We start from the raw sequence: 9,054 nt of genomic DNA, 5'->3' as shown, positions 1-9,054 counted from the left end.
ATATTCTTTTCCGTTATGGTTTATCACAGGATATTGAATATAGTTCCCTATGCTATGCAGTAGGACCTTGCTGTTTATCCATTCTATAGATAATATTTTGCATCGTCTAATCCCAAACTCCCAGCTTTCCCTCCCCCACCTTCCTCCCTCTTGGCAACCACAAGTCTGTTCTCTGTCTATGAGTCTGTTTCTGTTTCATAGATATGTTCATTTGTGTCGTATTAGATTCCACATAGAAGTGATATCATATGGTATTTGTCTTTCTCTTTCTGACTTAATTTGCTTAGTATGATCATCTCCAGGTCCACCCATGTTGCCGCAAAGGGTGTTATTTCGTTCTTTTGATGGCTGAGTAATATTCCGTCGTGCATATATACCACATCATCTTTATCCATTCATCTGTCATTGGACATTCAGGTTGCTTCCATGTCTTGGCTGTTGTCAGTAGTGCCACTGTGAACATAAAGGTGCACGTATCTTTTCTTTTCTGTTTTGTTTTGTATTTTTTTATTGTGGCAAAATATAGGTAATATAAAACTTACCATTTTAACCATTTTTAAGGGTACAGCTCAGTGGCATTAAGTACACTCACATTGTTGTGTAGCCATCACCACTGTCATCCCAAGAACTTTCTCATCTTCTCCAACTGAAATCTGTACCACTCAGTTCTAATCCTCCCCCAGCCCCTGGCAACCAACATTCTACTTTGTACCACATCTTCTTTATCCACTCATGTGTCGATGGACAGTTAGGTTGTTTCCATGTCCTGGCTATTGTGAATAGTGCTGCAGTGAACATAGGGATCCATGTAGCTTTTTGAATTATAGTTTTGTCTGGGTATATGCCCAGGAGTGGGATCGCTGGGTCACGTGGCACCTCTGTTTTCAGTCTTTTGAGGACCCTCCATACTGTTTTCCATAGTGGTGCACCGACTTACGTTCTCTTGGGTCTCTTTTAATCTGGAGCTGTTCTTACACTTCCCGTCTTCCTCCTTTTTAAAAATGACGTTGACGCTTTGAAGAAACTCAGTTGCTTCGTGCAACGCTGCACATCAGATTGTCTGTTTCCTTGTTACGTATTTAACCTGTTCCTCTATCCTCTGTATTTCCTGTAGGCTGTACGTTAGATCGTCGGCCTGACGAGGTTCAGGTGAATTATGATTTGGGGTGATGCTGTGTATGTCGCATTGCGTCACGTGACGTTGGTTGTCTACTGTTGTGGTGCTTGGTCTAATCACCGGATTAGGGGGACACGGTCAAGCGTCTCTACTATAAAGTGACGTTTCCCTTGTGTTAGCAAGTAAGCTGGAGGCTGACACTTCGGCTCCACGTGGAATCTAGTTCCCCACCAACTGTTCACTGGATGGAGTTAGTATTCAGGACAAGCATTGCAATTAACTACTACATTAGGGTTTGCAAAATGGTGATTTTTACATTCTGTCAATCCCTCTGCATTTATTAGATGTCATTCTTCTTTAAAGTAGAGCTTTTCTTTATTTCCTGGGGCTGTTTGCTTATTCTGAAGTACAGCTCCTGCCAGAAAGGCAGTAAGTGTTTAACTCTTTCCCTTTAATTACAAATGTTTAGAAGAAGAAGATGGTCTGGTAGGCACCTCCAATAGTGGCAAATACGTTTTTTTTTTTGCGGTACACGGGCCTCTCACCGCTGTGGCCTCTCCCGTTGCAGAGCACAGGCTCTGGACGCGCAGGCTCAGCGGCCATGGCTCACGGGCCCAGCCGCTCCGCGGCATGTGGGATCTTCCCGGACCGGGGCACGAACCTGCGTCCCCTGCAGCAGCAGGCGGACTCCAAACCACTGCGCCACCAGGCAAGCCCCGCAAATAAGGTTTTGCGGGCTTTTTGGTCTTCTTTTGTTTGTATCATTGTGAACTCGCCTCAATTAGTCACTATTCTTTTGATATTCAAATTGTACCAACTTTGGCCAATAAGAGCCTCTTCACACCAGCTCTTGTAAGAAATGATTGTTTAAGGGCTTGAACGTGGGGGGCTATCTATTTCAAGCTGGGAGCAAGCTAGAAGCTAAGAGAAGAGGACGCACAGAGGATACATAGAGAGTTTGGGATGCAAACACAAGGAGAAATTAGAACTTAGTTAACTGAGGGTTCTGGGGTCAAGCCAAGGGAAAGCACTATAGAATGGCCTGAAAGCACAGGACAGAAAAAGTGGGCAGGGAGGCGGACAGTGGGAGGGGAACACACGCGCCTTGGGGAGGTCAGTACAGGTGTAGTCATTGTTGGACCAGAAACTCAAGGGATAAACCATGGTCCAGACAGAACAGGATCAGCCTTGTCCAGAGATTTAAGCAGTACTAATACCTGACCCAGGTTGAGCGGTAGAATATTTAGAAAATTAAAAGGTCAAGGTTAGAAGGGTCAGGTGAGAGTGGCAGGGAGGGGAAAGTGCTATGACTGACTTCGAAGTGGGACTTTTCAGTGGGATATTTTCTCAGTGAAATATCCTGAGGACACAGCACGCAAAGCCAGATGGTACATGACCAATCAGCATCCAGTAATGAAATTACTAATTTTTATTTAATGACCAGCCATGCTCTCTATGGGCATATTGTAGAAATGTGGGAATGACAAGAGGGCGTGTCCTGAGGCTGCCTTTTCCAGCTCTGTCCTTCTGGAAGGCTAACAAGGATCTTTTATTTTTAAGTGCACCCAAAAAACTCTCCCTGATAGCTCGTTCTGCTGTCCTGTAACGTTGGGGACGTCTCCCTTGTAACTTCACACTCCCGTTTCTGTTCCATTTATAGTCTATATTTTTCGCATACTTCTGCTTTCACATTTCCTTCATCCTTACGTTTAAGCACTGTCTCTTACAAACAACATTGATCTCTTAATTGGATTCTTTAGTCATTTACATTTATTGTACTTATGTTTAAATCCGCCATCTGACTGTTTGGTTACTCGTGTTCTTTGTTCCTGCGTTTTTCCTATCTTCTTTTTTAAAAAATTGAGATGTAATTGACATATAACATACGGCTTTCAGGTGTACAACATCATGGTTTGACATTTGTATATATTGCAAAATGATCACCACTGATGTCTAGCTAACATCCCTCACCACACATAGTTACAATTTTTTTTTCTTGTGATGAGGGCTTATATGTGATACAGTGTTATTAACTGTAGTCACCATACTGTGCATTACCTCCCAGGACTTACTTATTTTGTAACTGGAAGTTTGCACCTTTTGACCCCCGCCCCTTGCCTATCTTTGTCTTCTTATTGTTTTTTATTTGACTCCATTGGATACATTAGATGCTTTCTTCCTATATTTTTAGTGGTTCCCTAGAGATCACAGTATGCATTCCTGACTTTTTAACATCTAATATGAATTACTACTTTTGTCACTTCCCAGGACATTTCAGTACCTTAGGACATTGAACATCCTTTCTTCCTGCGTTGGGTACTATTATTGCCAAGGAAGTTCTCTCTACATATTTAAAACTCTGCAAGACGTTGATACGGTTACTGTTTATATGGTCAGCGTTCATTTAGGTTTATCTGTTGTTCTATTTACTCTTCCCAGGGCACCTCATTCCTTCTTGCATTTCTGTGTTTCTATCTGAGATAATTTTCTTTCTGTCTAAAGATTATTCTTCGGTTTGTACACGCTAGTTTTGTTGTCTGGAAAGATTATCAGTTCACCTTAATTTCTGAAGAATATTTTTGGTGGATATAGGATGCTAGGTTGTCAGCTATTTTCTGTCAGCGCTTTGAAGGTATGATTTCGTGTCTTTTGGTTTCTAGTGTTTCTGATGAAGGTTAGTGGTCGGTCTCACTGTTGGTCCTCTGAAGGTAACATACTTTTCTTCCCCGTCTGGTTTCTTTTAAGATTTTCTCTTTGTTTTTTTAGTACTTTTACTGTAATATGCCTAAATTTGGTTTTCTTAGTATTTCTACTGCTTGGAGTTCCTAATTCATGGCTCTGTGTCTTGAGTCAGTTTTAAGTGTATCTTGAAATATTGCTTTTTCGCGATTAATTCTCCCCTCTTCCTTCTGGGATTCCAGTTACACGTACTTTAAATCTTTTTTTTTTTGCATGTTTAATGTGTCTCTTACGCTCTTTTCTGTGTTTCTTTTTCGATCTCCACGCTTTAGTCTATTTGATTCTGATTTCTTGACTGATTTTCTCTTAAAGCTATTTAATCGCTCCTAAGCTATCTGCTGACGTTTTAGTTACAGTTATTGAAAACTGTGTAGTTTACAAAACTGTGCCGTAAGCTGTATAGACACAGTCATCCGTGTGGTTTTTCTTTTTTATACTTTCCAGTTTCCTGCTAGAATTTACTATCTGAATCATTTAACTCCTTGAACATTCCATCGTGGTTATTTAAGAACGTGTGTCCGATAACCCAGCGTGTGGCTGGCTCTCTAGTGGGTCCATGTCTGTGGTCTGGTTGTGGAGGAACTCAGCCCGTGCATCTCAGGTTGAGAGCTGCCCTCCAGCCCAGGGCACTAGGCGGCCTTTCTGCTTGTGCTAGCTCAGGTCACTTAGGGCTGCACTGATGTCTTCTGATATTATAATCAGATCATTTCCTTTTGATTTATGGCTTCAAAACTTGTTGTCATTTCAGTGTAATGTGTCTTTGCTAAGGACCAGACGGAAGCACAGAGCATTAGAAGCTTTTTCCTGACAGCACAGAGCAGTCAGTGGCTACAGTGAACATTCATTTCTCCTACAGCGTCTCAGAGCCCTTCTTATGTCTGGGAACGCGAGTCAGGGTCTGGGATACAACCCCAGGACAAACACACTCTTGGCCGCAGACGTTCCCACAGGGCTTTGCTGCTGGAGTGAGTGAGGCAGAGATGAAGGGACTTCAGGCCCGTGTCGGTTGTGGCGGCTGCGACGTGGGTTCTGATCCAGCAGCAGCTGCAGTGTCCCTGCCGGCCTGGCCCCGTGGGTGAACTCGGCTGTCCTCGTAGCCGCCTGGACCTCCTGGTTCGGGCCGCTCTCTGAGACTTCCTTTCCATCCTGAGTTAGCCGATACCCTTTCAGTGCAGGCCTGTTCTGCACAGACGAACCAGAGTGGGATTTCATTGTTTGCAACTGCAACTCATGACTATTACACGACCAAGTAGCCGAGAACTCAAGAGGGCTGAGGCGCTCCGTTCTCCGCGGGAGACTCAGCTGGGAGATGACGGCGTTTCAGACCCGGCAACCCGGGGTGATGCGGGCTCCTGCCTGCCTGGGAGGTTACGAGGGAAGGCTGCACGCGCCCCCGTGCACTCATGCAGTTTTCCTGGAAAACTAAAATAATAATTCAGGCCCTTTAACAGGCTGGAAAGGACCATTAGGGAGAGAACAGAGAGGAACAAATTAGGAGAGAAGGCTGCGCGGGATGTGGTTGACGTCGGTGGAGGCTAGGCCGCCTGCTGGGCTGTGAGCCATGGCCTGAGCAGCCCTGGAGGGAGACCCTTTCTCATCAGGGCCTTCCTCTTGGGAGGCTCCTGTGGGTCTTCTCTAACACCTTTGTGGAGGTCGGTGTTCTTGGGGCAGCTCCTCCAGTCAGGGCCCCCCTCCCGCCCAGCTCCTTACCCTGACCCTCAGCTGCATTGCGCCGGCCTGGCTGCCCCCTAAAGGGTGCTGACCTCAGCCTCCGTTGCTTGGAGGGTCGAGGACTATAGGAGCCTGTGGCACGCCTCTAGGACCTGCCTCTCCATCCGGACGTCGAGTTCCAGGAGCAGAGGGCCAGGTCCTGAGCTCTCTTTGTACACTGTGCACACGGGAGGCTTCAGTACGTGCTCTTCGCAAGTGATGTGCCTGACTGGTCTCTCCCTCTCCTGTTTGTTATTAGCTCTTTCTCCCAAATTGCCATGTTGCCGGGTAGGTGGATTCAAGTGGTAAAGTGCAGGGGGGTTCAGAAGGTTACTCCCCATCTGAAGTTCTGGGCTGGGGGGGCAAGAGGGGGAGGAGAACTTTGCAGGTAGATGGGTACGTCTTGCCTTTTTTATTTCTAGAAGGCCAGTTCCTGGCTTAAGGCTCCTGCATGCATAGCTGCAGTCTACTTGATGGTCTGTAGGTTGATGTATTGATAGTTTGAAGATTCTGCCTCATATTTTCGTCCATTTCTAGGACGTCTCTGCTCCGGTGTCTTCCAGATGGATGCTGGGGGAGTTCTCCTAGCTGTGCCCCCATATTTGCTTAAGCCTGGGCTTCTCATTCACTTTTCCATCCAGGTCCCTTTAATGCCTCAGGCGAGTTCACACAGACCAACGTTAGCGTTCTAACTGGTTCCCCGCCTTCGCTTTTGCCCAGGTTGCTTTTTAAAGCATAAATCAGACAAAATAGCTCCACTGTTGAAAGCCGTCCCAAGGCCTCCTATCACATGGGGGCTTTCCCCCAGGGCCCTTTATAAAAAGCCTGCAGAGGGTGGCCTCTTTCTACCTCTCTGCTGCCATTTCTTGCCTCTTACCTGCTGGCTTATGACTCTCCAGCCACACTGGCCTCCTTCCTACCCTTTGAACACTTCAGACCTCAGGGCCTTTGCACTTGCTGTCCTGTTTGCCTGGGACACCACCTCCCGGGTCATCCATGTTTTGTTGCTTCTCCTTGTCATTCAGATCTAAGCTCAAATGTCGCCTCCTCTCTGCATCCATCCAGTTAGCCAGCCCTCATCCAATCACTGTCTGTCCCTGGGCTCAGTCATGTTTTCTTTATAACACTTACCTTCCGAAAATGATCTCCTTCTTTTATCTGTATACCTAGAAGCTCGCCTGGTGCATAGCTGTTGCTTGGCAACATTTTGTGCAATAAATGAGTGAGGGAAATGTTTTCAATATCTCTAGGCATATTTTTAAAAGTTAATGTGAATTTTTCATCCTACTTGAAAATATTTATGTTAGTTTCCTACCAAAAAAAAAAAACAACAACAAAAAAAGCAACAATTTGAATTACCTGTGGAGTGGAAATGCTTTAGCAGATGACAACTTGAGTCAATTCTTTATTCAACATACGAACAAATTCATTACTGAATAGACGAATGAACGAATGAATACGAAGTTGAGCCCTGTTTCTATCCTGTGGCATCTTGTACGGCCTGGCGGGGTGCTGGGTATACAGACCGGAGACAGATGCAGTCCTGAGCCTAAGAGGGAACGGGCTGCTCCTTTGGTTTCTCTCCTCCTTCTGGAGCAGGAAGAACTTCCGGAATCACAGAGCGCTTCCCAAGCCAAGAGAAGCAAGACCGTCAGGTTGTTTCTCCCTGGGATGTCGCACCTCTCCGTGGGTTCAGATGGCTGAGAACTGGGGTCCTGACCCTTCTCATCACCAGGCAGACACCCCACAGGACAGAGGGAGCAGAGCTTGCAGCCTGGCAAGGGCATTTCATGGCTGATACCTCCCTCCCTCCCTGGGGAGAGAGTCTGAAGGAGGCGGTCCATGGGCTCTGCCCCCGTGGGGCTTCCCACCAGCTCTCCATCCCCTGCTCTGAATAAGCCTCTTTTTGAACCACTTTCAAGAAAATTACACCTTTCACCCAGCAACCTGTGGGCCGTCCCTGCCCCCCGGGCGTGTGCTCCAGACACCCTCTGGATTCTGGGAAGAAAGTTAAACATAGTCAGACAGAGAAGATGCTGGGAGAAATCACAGCTTGTGTCCTCAATCAACTGGAAATGCCCCTTATCCTCTCAGTCAGACGCCATCTTCCTCAATTTACAACTTCTCATGGATAGGTTTTTATAGCTGCTTGGGAGACGGTTTTCCACGGGTGTCCTGCACTCCTCTGAGTCTTGTGAGCAGAGACAACGGTGTTGGTTCTGGATGAGTTTTCGAGGATGTTTGTGTATCAGACAACCCTGAAAGACAGAAAAAGTGTCTCCCTCTGGGACACAAGGCAGATTTGTTTCCTGACCAGTATAATAATGATAACGTCTCCCGCCAGGGCAGAGGCTGGGCAGGTTTGCCGCAGAGGACTGGGGGTTTCCAAGCACAGGGCTCCTGGGTTGTGCCTATTCACCCCTTACCAGGGCTGCTCTGCACCGCCCGTGAGCTTGGGGGCAGGGGAACAGGCTTCTCACTGTGCCGGTAGTAATAAAAGTCCCTTGCCTCTGACCCAGGAGTCATCCATGGAACTGTGGTGGCTCACGTAACTGGGAGCAGGGCAGACTCTCAGACCCTTCTAGACACTCCTCTGGTCTATGTCCTGTAACTCAACTAAGTATATAGCGCTAGTATACACGTTATACATGAAAATGTGTCAGATTTCAAGTAAATGAGTCTTGTCTCCTCGAGGGCAAGCAGAATGCACTGTCAAATTATCTAATAACTATGGGACACATGGCAAGTGCCCCCTAACTTCTTGCTGTCATTTCATCGTCTGGGTGGCCTGCAGTTGGGGATGTGCCTCTACTGTGTCCACAAGAGCCACCCCTGGCTGTTGACTCACTGGTGGTGCTGGGCGTCCCAGTTTACAGGGGTCTCCACTTTAACCTTAGGCCATTCCCTCCACTACCAAAAAATGGGATGGTGGTGGCGGCATTCCTCGCCACCCGGTGAGCCAGAAAGTGCCGGGAGGGATGCTAATGAGAGCCTGGGGGCCTGAGTCCAAGAGGCCTAAATGCTTAGGCATGATGTGCTGGAGAGAAAACATCAAATCCCCGGGGGCTTCCCTGGCCGTCCAGTGGTTAAGACTCCACGCTGCCACTGAAGGGGGCACGGGTTCGATCCCTGGTCGGGGAACTGGGATCCCACATGCCGCAGGGCATGTCCAAAACATAAAGCAACAGCAAATATATATATAAGGAACAAAGTGGGAAGAAATATTTGTAACATATATAATAAAAACTTAAAAAAACAAACAACCAAACATCCAATCCCAGCCCCAATCAAAGGGCTCAGTGTCCAGATGTCTGGGAGGCTGGTCTGCCTGGGAAACAGAAGCCCATCGCCCTGGGTATCAAGAATAGGAGACCCGGTATCTAAGGCCAAGTCTGCATCAGTTCCAGGCTATCCCTTGGCAGGAGACTCAGGGCTGCAGTGAAACAGAAATGAACCAACCCAAGGAAATCACCAAAGCCGTCTCTGAA

This window comes from Phocoena phocoena, chromosome 18, assembly GCF_963924675.1.
Source record: "Phocoena phocoena chromosome 18, mPhoPho1.1, whole genome shotgun sequence".
NCBI classification, from domain to species: domain Eukaryota; kingdom Metazoa; phylum Chordata; class Mammalia; order Artiodactyla; family Phocoenidae; genus Phocoena; species Phocoena phocoena.
Note: the sequence above shows the minus strand (reverse complement) of the source record.